Source organism: Cryptomeria japonica, chromosome 7 (assembly GCF_030272615.1).
Source record: "Cryptomeria japonica chromosome 7, Sugi_1.0, whole genome shotgun sequence".
NCBI classification, from domain to species: domain Eukaryota; kingdom Viridiplantae; phylum Streptophyta; class Pinopsida; order Cupressales; family Cupressaceae; genus Cryptomeria; species Cryptomeria japonica.
Genome location: NC_081411.1, coordinates 460,231,861 through 460,251,305, shown reverse-complemented (window position 1 = coordinate 460,251,305; position 19,445 = coordinate 460,231,861).

The window sequence follows — 19,445 nt, the reverse complement described above, 5'->3', positions numbered from 1 at the left end:
ATACATACTGCATTCATAATATTAGGTCTTGTTTGTGTCAAATACAGTAAACCTCCTATCATAGACTTGTACCTAGTCAGATTAACAGGTGTTGATTCATCCTTCAATGATAGTTTATCAATTGTAGTCATAGGTGTGCTTACCGGTTTAGAGTTTTCCATGCCAAATTTCTTTATTAATTCCTTCAAGTACTTAGATTTATTTAAGAATATACCTTTATCAGTCTGTGAGATTTGCAATCCTAAAAGTAATTTTATCTCCCCAATCATAGACATTTCAAATTCTTCCTGCATATTTTTAGAAAAGTCTTTACATAATCCATCTTCTCCTCCAAAGATTATATCATCAACAAAACTTCAATAACCAAGATGTCATCATTAGTTACTTTGTAATATAGATTGTTGTTAGCATTACCTTTAGTGAAACCAATCTTTAAAAGATATTTGTCCAATGCTCCTAGCTTCAATCCATATAAAGCTTTCCTTAACTTGCAAACCATATCTTTGTCATCTATCAAAGAAAATCCATCAGATTGTTCAATGTAAACTTCCTCTTCTATATCTCCATTTAGAAATGCACATTTAACATCCATTTGATATACTTTATAGTTCTTGTGTGCTACAAAAGCTAAGAATAATCCAACTGCTGTAATTCTAGCTACCAGTGCAAAGGTTTCATTATAATCAATTCCTTCCTTCTGTGAATAACCATTACACACTAATCTTTCTTTATTTCTGATTACCTTACCATCTTCATTAAGTTTATTTCTGAATATCCATTTAGTTCCAATTACATTTTTGTCTTTAGGCCAGGGAACTAATGTCCATGTGTTATTATTTTCAATTTGTTCTAATTCATCTTCCATAGCCTTAATCCAATATTTATCTTCACATGCCTCATTAATAGTTGCTGGTTCAATTTGAGAAATAAGACATACCTCTTCATTTGCCAGTCTTCCTCTAGTCATAACTCCTTGATATTTGTTCCCAATTATCTGATTTTCATAGTGATTCAATCTTACACACCGGGGTATTTTTACTTGGTGTTGTTCCTCAGTCACTGTGGAATTCTTAGATGATGTCGGTGTGACTGGAACAACATTCTGTACTGGTGTTCTTATAGTAGGTTCATTTGTGATTATCTCAACTGCCAGTTCAGAGTCTATAGACCTTCTAAACTGTTCATCAATCTTCACATTTGCACTCTCAATGATTTTCTGCAATCTCTTATTAAAACATATATATGCCTTTCTCTTAGATGAATAACCAGGAAATATTCCTTCATCACTTCTAGGATCAAATTTGCCAATATACTGATCTCTTCTAATATAGCATTTACTTCCAAATATTCTTAAATATTTAAGAGTAGGAGTATTACCAAACCATAGTTCATGAGGGGTCTTACCAGTTTCACCTTTGATGTGAACATCCAGAATCAATAATCCATTCATCTTTATCTCCAATTTTAGCTGCTAGGGCCTGCTCTACTGGTTGAATAGTAGGTGTCAATTGATCTTCTATTATAGCAACAAAAGCCCATCCATTGTTTGTTGGTTCCTCATTAGGATCATCAGTAACTCCTTCATTAGCATAGTAACATGATTTGTCTCTATTCTTCTTAAATTTGTACCTTTGATATTCAAGGTTAGGCTTGTATGTCCTTTTAGCTTCTTCTTTCAATCTTGCATGTCTATCAAGACACCTAGAAGCCATATGACCAATTTTTATTGTAGTTAAAACATTTAAAGGGCACTTTACCTTCATACTTACTTCCAACTAGACCTTTAGGCATTTTCTTTGCAAATAGTGCTTCAAGCTCTCCTAGTTCTTCATTCTCCTTTCTAATTTCTTCAAGTTCTCTTGCATAAAAGGCTTTCCAATTAGATTTCTCAGATAATGATGATGATGCTATAGATGATGATGATGCTTTGAAAGCTAAATCTATCTTAATAGTAGCAGCAAGACCAAATTCCTCAAGTTCAAAAGTTGAAAGTTTTCCAACCAAAGTGTCTCTAGATACTAATGCATTAGGCATTATTATCAATTCATTAATAGCAGTAACTTTAATTTTACATGCCAGTGGAAAATCTCTTAAAAATTTAGAAACAATTTCATCTTCACTTAAGGTTCCTCCACAACATTGTATACCCAAAACAATTTCTTTGACTCTTTCCATAAAAGCAGAAATTCTTTCATCTTCTTCCATTTTCAGATTTTCATACCTGACCTAGAAGCATTCCAGTTTTGCAATTTTGACTATGGTATCACCTTCATTCAATGTTTCCAATTTATCCCAAATAGCTTTAGCAATAGATCTATATGATAATCCCATGATTTGCGGATCAGACAATGTGCTCAAAAGTGCTTCTCTTGCTTTTCAATCATTTTCCTCATCTTTAGCCAAGGTTGGTGGAATAGGTTGACCTTGAGTAGGAGAAACATAACCATTCTTTGTAACATCCCATATGTCCTCTCCAATGCAATTCAGATGTGTCTCCATCCTGATTTTCTATATGCCATAGTTGGTTCCATCAAGATTCAGACTATCCTTCCTAAAATAGTTAGTAGACATTGAATCTCCTAGAGCTGTTAAACTTCTGCAAAAAAGAGGACTAGGCTCTGATACCAATTGTTAGGTCCCGGAGGCAACTGAGAGGGGGGGGGGGTGAATCAGTTGTCCAATAAATCCAAATCAAAACTAACTTAACAAAACTTAATGCTTAATTCTGGTAAACCAAAATTTAATGTCGGTAGATAGTTTAACAGTTAATTGTAGTACTTGTAAAGTTTAATGCATGAAATAGAAACACAAATAACATACACAACACATAACACATAACATAGTTATTTGTACGTGGAAACCCTATAAGGAGAAAAACCATAGTGGGAAACTTTACCCACAATCAGATGATACTATTGCAGATAGTATGTGTGTACAAATGGGGTCTGCACATGCAGAAAGGCCAACTGCCTAGAGCTCACTTCTCAATCACAAAATGGGAGTCACACTGACTACAATTGGATGGTTAAGTCCAATGATAATGTACAACTGAAAATAGCATCTTCATATGCTAGATTCAGTATCGGTTAAGCTTTGATATGCCTTCTTCAAACCTTCCTTTAGTCTTGAATGATGTTTGCATGTATAGCTCTGCTTATATTCATATATACCTTATTACAATCCTTTTCCACACTCTACCACACAATCTCATAAATGAGATCTTACATATATACCAAAACCTAAGACCAAATGTGTAGGTTGGCTCACTAAGATATTACAATAAAATCAATTACAAATGAATCAATATGCGATGCATGATGTCAACTCAATGTATTTACAATAATAATAAATCATCTTCATAACATGTCATGCTGATCTGGAATAGATATGCTTGTCGGTGCATATCCTGGACCTATTTTCCAGTAACAACAAATATGCACCTGATTAGACCAATGAACAAATCACCAAGACCAAGTGTCCAAACAATGTCTTCGATATAACTAAAGAATCTCCAAGTCATTTCAAGTGTCGGTGAACAATATATTGTGCCAGTGAACTAGATACCGGTGACTGTGCATAAGCCACTGATCATGCCGGTGAACATAAACAAGAATCTCCAAGTGTTGATAAGTGTTGACAAGTGTTGACATCAATGACAAAACCATATCAACATATCCAAAATACCAACAGACACAATGGTTTTGTTTAGTATCAATCCCCGCTTTGATTTTTGATGGTTTAAACTATTCCATTTGGAGTTGTAGAATGGAAGTCTACTTGTCCTCCCTAGGGTTTGATATGTTGATGTCTATTGTAAATGGATGACCTAGTAAAGTCAGTCCTGGCACTGATTATGATGCAGAAAGAAGAAACCAATGTAATGATGAAACAATGAAGGCTATACTATGTGGGTTATCAGATGATGTCTCCTCGTAGGTGGACAGATGCAGATCGACAAAGAGCTTATGGGATAGACTGAAGAAGCTCTATGGAAATGAGCTTACTACTGTAGAACCAGTTTGTGGAGATAAGATGAGAAATACATTTCATGTATGTGTAGATGATGAAGGCAGATCTACTAGCAGCCACAACAATAATGATGAAGGAACCCACCTCTTCATGGCTCAAGAATCAGAAGATGAGAGGTACACATTTGAGACTGATCATGCAGATCACTCTTACTAGAAAGATGTATTTGACAATGATAGTGAAGGTGAAGAAGAAGAGGAAGCGAAGGTTGATCTTGAAGGAGAACTTGTAAATGCACTTGAAGAACTCAGTAGAGTAATAAATGAATACAAGTTATTCAAGAATGCTACTATAGTGGAGCTGAACCAATTGATCAAATTCCTTGAAGAAACTGAGAAATGTGACTTAGAGTTAAAGAATGAACAAGAAGATACCAAGGAGTGTCAGTGTAAAGATCTAGCATCTGAGCTAGAAGTAAAAGATAAAGAATATCAGCAGTTGGTTAGAGAAATGGAGATTCTCCAAAATGACCTTGAGAAATTTGAGGATGAGGTCAAGGTAAGAATCCCATTTGATGGTAGCAGTGATGCCTTGGACAAAATGTTAAAAACGTAAAAGCATGCCAAGGACACTGAAGGATTAGGTAGTGGTGCCGATGAATGCTCCACCAGAAAGAATGTCCCCCACAATGACTTCTTGTTTGTCTGAGAGAACAAGGGATAGACCTTCATAGTTAGAAATGCTCCTCAGAAGAAGGTTGATCTAACCACAATCGGTGAAGACTTGCAGACAAGGATGAAGACCAGTGCTGCAAGAAGGAGGAATAATGCAGATCCCAAAGGAAAAGGGAAGATGGGAGAAGATAGCTTCACCGGAAGAAAGAACATGAGAAGACAACAAAGAAGACTCCCCACCGATAGAGGACAAGGAAATACTACCACCCACAAGAAAAAGCAAGTGTGGGAAAAGAAGAGATCAAATGGAAGAGCTACAAAGAATGGACAATCAAGGATCCATCCTCAGAGAAGTAGAAATGGAGATGCTAGACCGGTAAGATCTCTCCATAGGCAGAATAAGTTTGTAAGTTAAAAACCTTCCTTCTTCGGTTATTGCTTTGCATGTAATGGTCATGGTCATAGGGTAGAAGAATGTAGAAAGGGATATATAAGGAATAATCTAGGATCTCACAGATATCATGCATATGAGAAAACATTATCAAGGAGTAGAAACATGCATGCTTCCTCTCCTGGTTATGCAAATAGTGTTTGTTATAACAACAATAGCTCTGGCCATAGAAGTTATGAATGCAGGAAGAAGAACTAACAGTTCTATGGAAACCAGTGGAATAATCATGCTCATTATAGTAGCAGTTATAAAAGATATGAGCAACAAAGACCTGCATGGAATCAAAGGAGAAATGTCCCTATAGGATCAAGAGGTCCATCGGTTCTGGTAACCGGTTATAGTAACATGACCAAAAGAAGATGGTCTAACTGGCATGTTAGAAGGTTCCCCAATCATGACGTTAGGATGGATACTATGTGCTACTATAGCACTGCTTCTGGTTATGATGCAAAATCTGGAAATGGAAGGACCTATCAGAAAAAGAAGGTGAGACCTGTTGCCAAGATTGAAAATGGGAAGAAGAGTGAAGCTAAGTAGGAATGGAGGGAGAAGCAAGAAGATGCATCCATGGACCGACACTGTGCATTCAATGCACATGTGATATATCCTAAGGCTTAAAGGAGATGCAGGATCTTAGGGGGAGTAATACACTGACCTTATCATTCACCCCCTCAGTGGAAGAGGACACATGGAAGAACAAGTTGTTGCTGATATGAAGGAAGAAAATGAAATGGTAAGTGTGTGTAGTGGCTACCTTGGATACACACCTAGAGATGAGAAATGGATCAATATTGCTTGTGTAAATGGTTAACTTATTAACAATTGGCATTAGATGAAAAGAGGCACAAAATGATAGGAGTTATAGGAAGGTTCTATGATAGTGATGATGGACCAGTAAAAGAAACCAGTAGGTGCTAGATGTTACCAATATGAATGCTAACATGTACTTGCAGGTTATGTAAGACGATGAGGCTAGAGATGATTGCATTAGCTCCGATAGCATGGAATGAAGAGTTTATGTCTTAGGTGGTGTTGATGAGGACCTGAATGACATATGTTGGCCTAGTTGTTGATCATGCAAGCATGCATATTTTTGGGCTAATCGGTTTGATTTATGGCATGATAATGATATTGTATTGCATTGTGTACATACAAGATCATGTCATAAGCTGTGGTAGATATAATGGAGCTGATAAATCTTCATATATACACAACTCAATAGGTATGGAGATGATTGGAGCTCTGGTATTGGACCTGAGATGTGTGACTTAGGGGGAGTTCAAGTGCTTATGAAGCACACCCGACATGCTTGAACTTAAGGTGTACTGACTGCCTAAACTACAAATGATAGAAATTACTTTAGGAATACCTAGGATAATTTCATGCTTAAGGGTATCTACTTTCCCAATTGGTTGTATTCATAGTACAATCACACTTGATTCTAAAGAAATTTGGGACTAGACAAGGGAAGATGTAGTTTGACTCACAAGTAAGTAGTATTCACTGACACATCCTTCTGCAATTGAGTGCTTTAACAATTCGTATTAGATTTGCATGCTCAATTAGTGTCAGTTGACGAATGAGTCCTCCATCTCAAGTGATATGACTTTAGAAGATGCAATGAATGATGGTTGAAGGAGGAGAAGCATTTGGTAGAGAAAAAAGGGAGAAAAATATCTGACAGTGATCAATAAATACAAGGAGGTGAGAGACCCTGACAATGCCCTTTGCCATTATTGTCAAAGGGGGAGAAAAATTCTGTAGTATACCACATACTACATGTGTGAGAATCTATGGATCACACAATGAGGGAGAGAGAATATGTAGTATGTCGGATAGTATATGTGTTGACATCAATGCCAAAGGGGGAGATTGTTGATATTGTATTGTCATTAATGTCAATCAGTATAGGATGGCTACCGGTATAAGAGATGTATGTGCAACACTATCATGGATGCATACCAGATGTGCTATCTTTGATATCACCTTGTGTTGCAGGTCATCAGAAAGAGATAGAATTTCATTCAGTGCAATGACCATTGGAGTCACAATGGAGTCATTGGTACACAAGTTAGTGTCTGACTTGTGTGGAAGATATGGATAGGAGACTGGTATGATATATCAACCGGTAAATGATGACATCTATGAGTGGGAAAGATGTTGGGTTGTTGTTATAATATCCTAAAAAATGGTCACCTAAACCATGGACCCCTAATCTTGACAACATCACCAAGGTCCTAACCAAAGGAAATTAAATCAACTTTGAGCACACAATTAATTAATTCTTCAATGATTAAATGTCACATGGGAAGTGAATTATTCTATATTAATTACATATTTATTTAATTAATTAAATCATTCCAAGAAAATCATTTTGATCAATTATCCTATTTAATTTATTAAATATCCTAGCATATTTAATTATTTAATAAATTTTCCATTAATCATAAAAAAGGAATTAATTTATTACAAAAGAGGAATCGATATGCAAAACAAGAGTTAAATTGAAAATAAAATAAAAGAATTGATTTGAGAGAGAAATCAAACTTGAGATATTATTTCTTCTTCTAAATTGAGAACTTGAAATCAGAAAAACAATTAAATGAATTTAATCATTCTCTAAAATTGAAACTTAAAGCTTTTGAGAAAAGAAGTTCAATTGCATTGAAAAGACTCTTTTCTTGAATAAATGAAAGAATATGCATAGAATTACCTATTTTTATCTCAAGTGCATGGAATTATTTGAATTATATCTCTAATGCAAACTTGAACTTATAATCTGAATGTATTTCAATTCAACTATAATTGGAATCTATCTCAAGGTTAACTGCATTTGATCTCTCAATTATTTCAATTATTCTAAATTGTGCTTTTTCTTGATCTCTCTTGTGATTCTTTATAAATTTAGCCTTCATCTCTCATTCAAAACGCCCTGGAGATTTATTGTTATTATGCAGTTTTTGCTTTGGATTCATTGAAGATATCATGCTTGCTTTTTTTGAGTTTATTGCATCTTAGCTTTTCTTTTTGCATATTTTGTTCAATTATGATTTCTTGAATTCATATGGCTTACTAGTCATCGATCTAGCATAATCTTGCATCCATTTAGCTTAATATAATTCTCATATAGATTAAATCCTTTGTCTTGGTGTAGTCTAGTCACTGGTATTGCTTATACAAATCTGAGAGCAAGTCTATACTCACATCTCTTAGAAGGCAATTGGTTGATTTGTGATGGTTTTATTATTCATGCTTATATTTGTCTAACCATACATGTAATGACTTAATTGAAGTGTTGTGTCTTACAACTTGCAGATACTTATTCCACTTTTCACACACATTTATGGCACCCACCTTGGGGCAGAAGACTACATCTTTCGGCCTTGAAGACTAACTTTTTCTTATTTTTCAGATTTTTATTTTTTTGGATTTTCGTCCGTACAGTTACTCGGAAATATCGTAGGAGTTTTCCCACATTATTGAACAACAAACTGCATATATCATGCAATCTCATACAAATTATTGTATGAATCGATGAGAATCATCGTACGGTATTCTGTGTTTTTGGGTTAAAAGCATATTTCATTCTTCAAGTTCTTTATTCAATTTTTATCATACTAACACTGACTCTGGCTTGTTGTTCGTCTGTTTGAGAAATTTTTAGAGCCTAATCAGTTTTTGTAGAATGCTTGTTGAAGAATATTCTTGTCAAACAAAGACAATATGACTACTGATTTGTTGTCTTTGTAGGTTGCCTGAGGAGATTCGAGTAAACATTGTGTATTCTTTAAATTCATTTTTAGGCACCTAAATTGCTATCTAGTTAATGAACAAATTTGTCTTTTGTGTTTTAAGAAAATTATGAGAAGTAGGAGAGTATGCTCTTGTCTAAATAGAATATCAAAAATCCATAACCTTGAGGCTTTTTCTAGGTTTGAAATTTGTGTAACTTTAGTGGGCTTGCCCTCCCGAGGGGCCTATAAGGCCAAAGCCATTAAGGCTGATGAGAGGATAACGACCCAAGTGGGAATGATTAACACCAAGTACTCCAACCCACTATAAATAAAATGTGATTTTATGAAAATCAAGTCAATGACAGTGCTCGGGAATAGCTTTCCTTTGTACATTCGGGTATATCAAATCTTGGTTTTCAAGGCTGGGAGACCTCTTAATTGAGTTTATACCCTGATGCGTCGAACGGATCCCTTACTAGTTCCAATTAAGATTAGAAGCTACTCGGTTCACCTTCGAAAGGGGGGATAATCTTTGTGCAAGAGAGATAGTAACTCTCCCAAGATACTTGCCATTTCGTGCCCCCATTAGCATTTGGAGTCAGCTAATATGGTGTTGAGAATCCATTGCATGAGGCTTTGTGGTCGTATTCTGATTAGCTATTGGGTGTGTACCTGAGTCTACAAGCAAAGGTTTTCTTCTCTCACCAATTTCCATAGGGTTAGCATAGTATGATTGAAGTCATTATACATATTGCGTGTTTACTATGTTTTCATACCTAAAACTGAAACTGGAATACCAAAACTAGAGAAAAAAATAAACAACTCAGTGGTCAAAACTTTGTCCATATCAAAAACTAGTCTACCTCAGTGGTCAAAACTCTGTCTGTATCAAAAACTCAGTCCACCTCAAAATTGGTCATCGTTAGTCCTTGAAAACCCCGTCTGTCAAAATTTTGCCTCTATCTAGTAAACTATCGTATGAGTCTTCTGATTTATCATCCTGTTACATAACTGTTGGTGTACAAAATTTCATCAAGTCTTACAGTTTTTCATCTGGGTCCTTATTCTATGTCATACAAAATCTAATAAACTGTCATCCTGCTTAGGGAATTATCGTCTGATCTTTGGTCCTATGTTGTACCAAAAAACATTACATTTATCAGTTTGTCATCTAAGGTATACCCATCTGTCGTGTGAACATAGGTAGAAACTCATACAAAATTCTACTTTTATCATCCTGAAGCTAGTTCAATCAACCATTTATTAAACTTAACTAACTTAGATAAACGTCTTACACAGGATAGATCATTCCTGAAACCAGACTGAGTCTTAGTCACTTCTCTTAAATCAAACTAGGTAACTTAGATAACATCTTACATAGGATAGATCTTTCCTGAAACCAAACTAAATCTTAGTTGCTTTTCTCAATTGGTACGTTAAATGAACAACTAGCTCCAAATTTGATCTTGACTTCTGCATCACAAACAACTTTAGGTCACATTAGTCAATAAAAATGCCTATTCAAACCAAAAGTTCTCATAACAAAGCTGCCAAAGGCAAAGGACAATCCGTTTCATATCAAAATAATCCATTTTATGTAGAGGATCCTCTCACTAATAAACCTTCATCATCAGATATGCCAGTTTATGATCAACCCTTGTCTACCACCATATCTGGAACAAAACAGGAAAGACAAGCTGCTAAACACAATGACGACCTCAGTATCCATGATACCGACAATGATTCCTCATCAAGTAAATCTGAAGCCTCTGAACCTCTAGAAACTGATATTCATAAATGTCAAAAGGATAAAGATTTCTTAAAAATGATGAAGGTTATCATGAATAGAGAAAAAGAAGACTATTTTATAGAACTAGCAAAACAAGGCGCTAAACTTTCTACTGGTTATAACGTTGAGACCCTCATCACTAAAGAGGAAGGTACACCCTTAGAAATGGTAAACAAACAATTACAAGTGTTATGAACTGAGATAACAAAACTGAAAAACAAGGATAAATCATCAAAACAATATTCTCTGGACACAATATGCCCATTTTCATTTGATAAAAACCTTTACATGCCTCCATTTCCTTCATGAGTGGAGATCCTAAAATTTGACAAATATGATGGCAAATTAGATCACCAAGACCATATTAAAGAATTTTGTGCTTTATGTATGGAGTTCATGCATGACAAAACATATCTCATGCATCTTTTCCCAAGAAGTTTAGGGGGACAAGCTATGGAATGGTTCTCAAGCCTACCTATGAGAATAATTTTTTTAAAGAATTAATCCAATTGTTTCTAAAACAATACTCCTATAACATTCATCACCTAGTCACTATGATAGAGCTTTGCAATACCAAGCAGAAAACAGAAGAGCTCTTTTTCACTTTTCTGCAATGATGGAGAAAGATGTTCTCTAGATATTCACGACCTATTCCAGATTATGAGAAGATGGATATCTTTGTCAACAACTTAATCCCTGAATTGAAATACAATATCCAAATGCAAGTATACCCTTCATTCAACAAAATGGTAGACAGTTCCCTTAGAATGGAAGATGTGCTTATAAAGAAAGGAGATATCTCACTCTAGAAAGAAACATAAGGTTCTAGTTCCAAAGAAAAGAACAAATATTGGAAATATGGCAAAGACAACAACAAAAATGTTGTTAATGATGGAGTGGTAGAAATTGTTAAAGAAAAATCAAAATCCATGATATTTAACTTGGCTAGTGGCACACAAGCACTCAAAGCAGCTGAAACCACCGCAAAAAATCCTCTGAAGAAAGTAAAGAGTGGTTTAAAGAGAAATCTTGGCTTTCAAAACCTAAATGCGAATTCACTCCTCTGGAAGAATCATACAAATCCGCTTTCAAAACTTTATTGGCAAATGATCTGATAACCTTACCACACAATTATAGGCCATATGATCTGGAAGTTGAACCAAAATAGTGGAGAGAGAACGAATATTGCGACTACCATTGAAACAAAGTTCACAACACAAACAACTACATGAAGCTCAAGCATGAGATTCAAGATCTCATTAACGCTGGTAACATTGTTGTTGGAAATAACACAACTAATGCTGATCACAAGGCTTTTAAAGATCCCTTACCTATTTATGTACAAGGTGATTCCTCAAAGTCAAAAGGAGGTGCCAAAGTTAATCACACCTATACCAACAATGCCAATGTGATCAACATGATTGATTCTTCCCAACCTGAATATTGCAATGTGATCATAATCAAAGATAAATACAACAAATCACAAAATGCAAATGCTGTGACCCATGCTCAAAAGAAAGCCACTCTCCAAGGAGCTAGTTCTTCAACTCCTTCTCAAACAACATCAAACCTACCACATTCTTTGAACAGACATATAGATACAAACATGGCTAAATCCAAACAACTGGCTTCATCATTCTCTCTTGGCTATAGCATTGTCGAACAATTGAAAAGAACGAATGCTCAAATCTCCATCTTTGAATTGCTCAAAATATCTTTTGTTCATAAAGAGATGCTGGACAAAGCATTACTCACTACTAATGTCCCAAAAGATTTAGATATCAATCAGTTTCAATCTATGGTGGGTCACCTGACTTCACCTCATTATCTCACTTTCTCTGAAGAAGATGACAACTCGCTGAATCACCCACATAGCCAACCATTGCACATTGAAGCTATGATCCATAAACACTGAGTTAAATGTGTTTTGATAGATGGAGGCATTGGGTTGAATATTTGTACCTATAATCTACTTACACAATTAGGCTTTTATGAAAATCTCATTGATCCAGCTAAGAAAATAACAATCAAAGCTTATGATGAAGAAGAAAGAACCTCTAAAGGTCTGGTACTATTACCAATCAGGGAAGGACCTGTAGAAAGAGATTTTATTTTCCAAGTGCTTGATCTTCCTCTGTCATACAACATCTTACTAGGTAGGCCATGGATTCATGAAATGAAGGCAGTTCCATCTACATATCATCAGTGCTTAAAATTTCCCTATAACAAAGTTGAAGTCAATATTCCTACTGATACAAACTCCCTCTGTAATGCATTGACAAAAAGTGCTAATACCTTTGTGCCTCATAATAGAGCAGCCTCTACAGCTGAAAGTTCAAAAACCTTGATGAAGGACTTATAAAAGAAATTGAAAATCACAGATACTAGCATGGATGGATACAAGATAGAACCAATCCTTTCACTAATCTCTCTTCCTCCATCACCAACACAGTCAGGAAAACCATAAGAGGTTATGAAGCCACAAACTTCCACTCCAAATATCATATATGACGGTCTCTTTGTACAATCCTCCACTTCCCTTGCAGATGAAATAGAAGAGGATGTTGTTCTCAAATGGATTTTCAAAGAAGATAGTGAAAACAAAGAAGTAAGACATTGTGAGATTTCTCCGGCACAATATGGTCCAGGATATAAAATGATTCAATGCATGGGATATTCAAGTACCGGTCCTCTGGGCAAAAATCAAGAAGGTATTATTGAACCTATTCATCTACAAACTAAGTCTACAAATGACAAAGTTGGACTAGGATATAATCTAGGAAAGACATCAGACCAAAAATATGCTTCTAAGTCTAAGTGGAAGAAAAAGACGCTGCCTTCACTATCACAAGAAGTAAACACTCAACAAATTCAAGAAGAGTGTGAAAAAGAACAAGAAGAACTATCAATCAAGAGAGAGGAAATAGTTAGTACTCAAGTCCCAATGATATCAGCTACAACATTACAAGGAGTAGAAATTCCAGAGGATATGAGAGAAGAGGTAGAAAGAATCAGAGAATTGTTTGCACCACTGAAAATTCCAGTCACATATACTGGTAGACAACAAGTAGATTATTCAAAAACTAACTTGAATGAGTATGAATGGGGTCCAGATCATCTCTCAAATACATCTAGTACATAAACTCTAGAAGAGTCCAATGATATCACAGATGACACACAAGAGCTGATACGCTTGAAACTACAAATAGAGATAGAAGAAATCAGACTAAAAAGACAAGCAAACTATGAACAAAAGCTGAAAGAAGGAAGAACACAAGAAAATTATTCACCTACTATGTCTCCCTCTAATAGGACAAAACAAATCAGGTATGGAACTACACAAGAATAATTGGAAGCTACAGAAATAGAACCGGTCATTAGTCTAGAAGAATTTGAATGGAGTAGGAGACAACAATTCATAGAACCATCAAGGTTATGTCAACAGGTATGTCAGATACAAGTGATAAATGAACCAAATGACAAAAGGAACTTGCAACATCAAAGATGTATGTATTGACACTATACATACATTCACTCAATCACTTGAAGATGAGTCACACACTTCATCTTACGATTCTGATGACTCTGATAATAGTCCTATTGATGACAATACCTATTCAACATCAAACTTTGACTCCTCTATCATGGATGTTGGGAATCTATCTACTGATCTTGTTACTATCGAACCATGATATGTAGTCTAGTCTGGCGTAGAAAATGGTGCTACGAGTAGGTCTATTGGATATGGTCAACTAAATATTAATGTGCACTTCAATGATCATGTTGTAACTATTCCTGGTCTCGAGACATTTATGCAAGGTAGTCTTCTAGAACTTGACTTGTCGGTCCGAAGTTATGATGACAATACCATGAACTCTCTTGAACCTGTTAAAACTTTATCCTTGGTACATCATGAACTAATTGATTGTAGTCTCCAAAACCAACCTATGAATGTACCTATATTTGCTAATGACTATACGTTAGCCTACTATCTTAATGCAGTTGAACCCATGGACTCTTCCACCAGTGAGGAAAGTGAGAACATGACTGAAATAGATATCAATTATCTTAGTCATAAAAATCAAAAAAAGAAAAACAAAAGATCTGATGGCGAAAACCACATTATGGCGGTGTCAGAATCAAAAATAGAGAAAATAAAGGACGTACCTAAGGGTGAAAACCTCTCTGAGGCACCTAAAGGTGAGATACTTGATATACTACCAAGTCACTTCCAGGAGAGGTCATCTATATTGGTTGAACCAACTCAACCAGTAAATATTGGGAGTCAAGAGACACCACATATCATCCACTAGCTTAATCATTATCAGCAAAAGAGTTAAAAGATTTCAGCATCTCTTTTTAGAAACGAAGATCAACTTTCCATGGACATACTCTGATATGCCAGGCCTAGATCCTAATCTTATCATACACCATCTTTCTATTACACCAAGACTTAAACCAGTCAAGCAAAAACTCTACAAGATGCACCCTCATGTGGCACTGCTAGTCAAAGCTGAGCTAGAAAAATTGCTAAAAGCTGGATTTATCAGAGCAATAAACTATGCATAATGGATTTCAAACATAGTACCTATGTCAAAGGTAGATAAATCTATTAGGGTTTGCACAAACTTCAGGGATCTCAACAAAGCATGTCCGAAAGATGATTTTCCATTGCCTAACATTGATATGATAGTGGATATGACCGCTGGATATGAGATGTACTCACTATTGGATGGATTGTCCAGTTATAATCAGATCAAAATAGCTCCTGGAGATCAAGAAAAGATAGCTTTCACTTGCACATGGGGAACCTTTTGCTGGAACGTCATGCCATTTGGGCCAAAGAACACAAGAGCAACTTACCAAAGAGCAGTAACTACTATCTTTCATGATATGATGCATAAAAACATGGAAGATTATGTTGATGACACTTTAGTGAAGACTATGAAGAAATCCACACATATTCAAGAGCTAGGTCTCATACTAGATAGAATGGAAAAATTCAAGCTTCGGCTAAGTCCTAAAAAGTGTGCATTCAGAGTGACATCTGGGAAACTACTTGGCTACATCATTTCAAAAAAGAAAGGAATTGAGGTTGATCCTGAGAAGGTCCAAGCTATAATGGAAATTCCACTTCCAAAGAATATTAGTCAAATGAGAAGTCTACAAGGACGTCTTTACTCAATCAGACACTTTATTTCTCAGCTAGCAGATAAGGCTCAACCCTTCACAAAAGTATTAAGGAAAGGAGTAACATACGACTGGGATCAAGAATGTGAACAACACCTTAAAAAAATCAAAGAATACCTATCTAATCCACCAATACTGATGTCATCAATTCAAGGTAAACCATTGATTCTATACATATCAACAACTGATTCATCACTAGGGGCACTTTTGGCACAACATGATGAAAATAAAAAAGAGAGAGCTATATATTATATTAGTAGAACATTGGTGTCTTATGAAATGAACTATACTATAATAGAAAAAGCATGCTTGGCATTGGTATTTACATCACAAAAATTGAGACACTACATGTTAGAACATTCCATCAAGCTAGTAGCTAAGATTGATTTGCTCAAGTATCTTCTCAACAAAGTAACACTTACAGGAAGATTGGCTAAATGGGTCATGGTTCTTATAGAGTTTGATATTGAATATGTAGAACACAAAGCCATCAAAGGATAGGTAATTGTAGATCAACTTGCTGATGCTCCACTTGAAGACACTCAACCTCTGCATATATAATTTCCCAATGAATCAATCATGCACCTTACTCAACAATCATGGAAGATGTTCTTTGATGGGTCTTTTACTCAACATGGTTCCGGTGCTGGAATAATTTTTATTACTCCTCAAAGGTATTCAATACCGAAGGCTTACAAGATTCTTTTCCCTTATACAAACAACATTGCAGAGTATGAAGCTTTGGTAAACAGGATCAAGTTGACTATCGAATGGAAGGTTCTGGAATTACACATCTACGAAAATTCTTAGCTAATCATCAATCAAAGAAATGATACATATCAGACTCAAGATGAGAAACTGATGCCTTATAAGAGAATGGTGGATGATCTCAAGAAATAGTTTACTTTTGTATCATTACAATAGATTCCCAGATCCGCAAATAGAGCAACAGATGCTATGGCCACCTTGGCATCCATACTAGAGTTACAAGAATCTAATTTTTGCTTTGAATTCCTGGTGGAAGAGTTATGTTACCCTGCCTATGATTCTCCTGAGTCCTAGATGGTCTGTTCTATTATTGGACATGACTCATCTCGCTACAAACATATTTACTTTTATCTACGAGACCAAATTGTCCCAAAAAATCTTATTCGTAATGAGAAAAGGAAGCTAATCCGAAATGCTTCATGGTACGTCATCATCGCTAACGACCTATTTGGGAAAGGTTTGGATAGTACTTTGCTTAGCTATCTAGAAATTGAAGAGTCCCAACATGCATTATTAGAAGTCCATGAAAGTATTTGTGGATCTCATTCGAATGGTCTAACTTTAGCTCGGAAACTACTAAGGGTTGGCTACTACTGGCTAGACATGGAGAAAGACACTATAAATTTTTCTAAAACATGTGAGAAGTGTCAGCTACATGGGAATCTTATACATGCTCCAGCAAGGGATCTCATACCCTTCACTACACATTGGCTTTTTTAGCAATGGGCCTTTGATCTCATTGTTCAAATATATCCTGCATCATCCAATGGACACAAGTTTATCATAATTGCCACTAAGTACTTCACTAAGTGGGTAGAAGAAGTTCTGCTCATCAAAGCAACCAACAAACAAGTAGCTCTGTTCATCCTTAACTATATCATCTGTAGGCATGGGATACCTTCATCCATTGTGACTGACAACGAAGGACAATTTAAGAATAAAGATCTAGATGAGCTCTGTGAAAAATTCAAAATCAAACAACACTGGTCATCCATATATTAACCTCAAGGAAATGGACAAGCTGAGGCATATAACAAAATTATGTTGACTATCTTACATAGAATGATAAACAAATCTGGGAGAGATTGGCATTTGCAACTCAATCTTGCACTATGGGCTTATAGAACAAGTATTAGAACACCTACTAGGGCTACACCTTTTTCTTTGGTGTATGGATCTGAAGCAATCTTACCTATTGAGGTGGAAATACCATCTTTGAGAGTTTCTTTGCAAGGTCTCATTACTCATGAAGACTACAAAATATCTAGATTGCAAGAACTCGAGTTGCTGGATGAACGTCGACAAGTGGCATTTGATCATCTAAAAGTGCATCAAAAGAGAATGTCTAAAGGATATAACAAGAAGGTTCAACAACAAGAATTTCAGGTTGGTGACCTTGTTCTGAGAGAAAATATTAAAAATCAATAGTTTCAAGACAACAAAGGGAAGTTTGAACCCAACTAGTTGGGTCCCTACATCGTTACTGCAGTCTTTGTCTCTGGCACCTATCAGCTCTCAACATCGGAAGGAGAACAACTCTGATTAATACCATCCACTTGAAAAATTTCTTCACTTAGTATTCTCTTCTCCAACAACCTCTATAGATAAAAGGTCCTAAAAAAAAACATTAAATGTCCTAAAAAAATAAATTAAAAAAAAAGGAAAAAAATAAAAAAGAATCTTTGCCAAGCAGGTGAAAACCTGGAAAATAGGCGCCTCTTATACTCAAGCACTCCATCTATCAATGCAACGTTGGCATTTCCCTCTTTCATGCATCTTTGATTTCGCTTATACATATATTTTAGTCACTTTTGTGACATCCTGGTTTTTTAGGAACCCTCATGGCTTGAAACTGATCATGAATGTCATAGTCTTAGGGTAATCGACTGAGCAATTTACGTGTCCTAAGTAGTATCAACCAAGTCATCTTTCTGTTAGTGATATTTGGTCATCCAATCTAAGTCAATCACCTATCTCATAACTATTGAAGAGTTTTATCACTGAGTACACAAGCAAAATAACATAACTGAAAACAATCACTAAACAGTTTGAGATATGCATGAAATATTCTTTGTGTGTTGTCTTTTATATTGGTTTTTGATTATTATTCCCTCTGGGTAACTCGAGGAAGTCTATCTTGACTAAGAGGAGCAAGGATTGGAGGCAGAATATTTTCTTTGTTTTCTTCTTGTAGGAATGGTTCTGATGATCTGGAAACATCTAATCAGCTGGGTGTCTGTGATAAGTGCCTTCACATCAAGGTGAAATTGCCACACATACCTCGACCTCACTTATTTGTATGCTATAGGGAGGTTGGCATCATTTCTTTGTCTATTTTGAGGGAATTTCTTTAAACGTACAATCCGGATGCATGCATAATCTATCCAAGGATATGAATGAAAAAAGGGTCACTACAGACAAGATAATTAATATTGCACATGAAAAGAAGGGAACTCTATTCCGCCTGCTATGTTTGTAAACTCTCAGTGATGAAAATTAAGCATTTCAAATCTAGTAACTATCTTTTAGTTTGCATTAATTCCGCATTTTGTGCATTTCAATTGATTTCTGCATGATAACAATGATCTCTTTATCTTTTGAATGAGAGTTTGAAGTATCATCATTTCTAAGCTAAGTGGTCTCTCTTTTTCATCATTTCTCTAATCGAGTACTTGTGTATTGAGATGTTAGCTGCATACATAAGCATCTTATATAGATCCATACATTTCATTATATACATTCATTGCCATTCACATTATTGCATAGAAAAATAAGTTTTTTTTTGCATTACTAGTTACTCATTCTCATCCTTTATTTGCATATGAAAAGAAACAAAAACAAACATCCTTATTCATCTGCATTACATACAT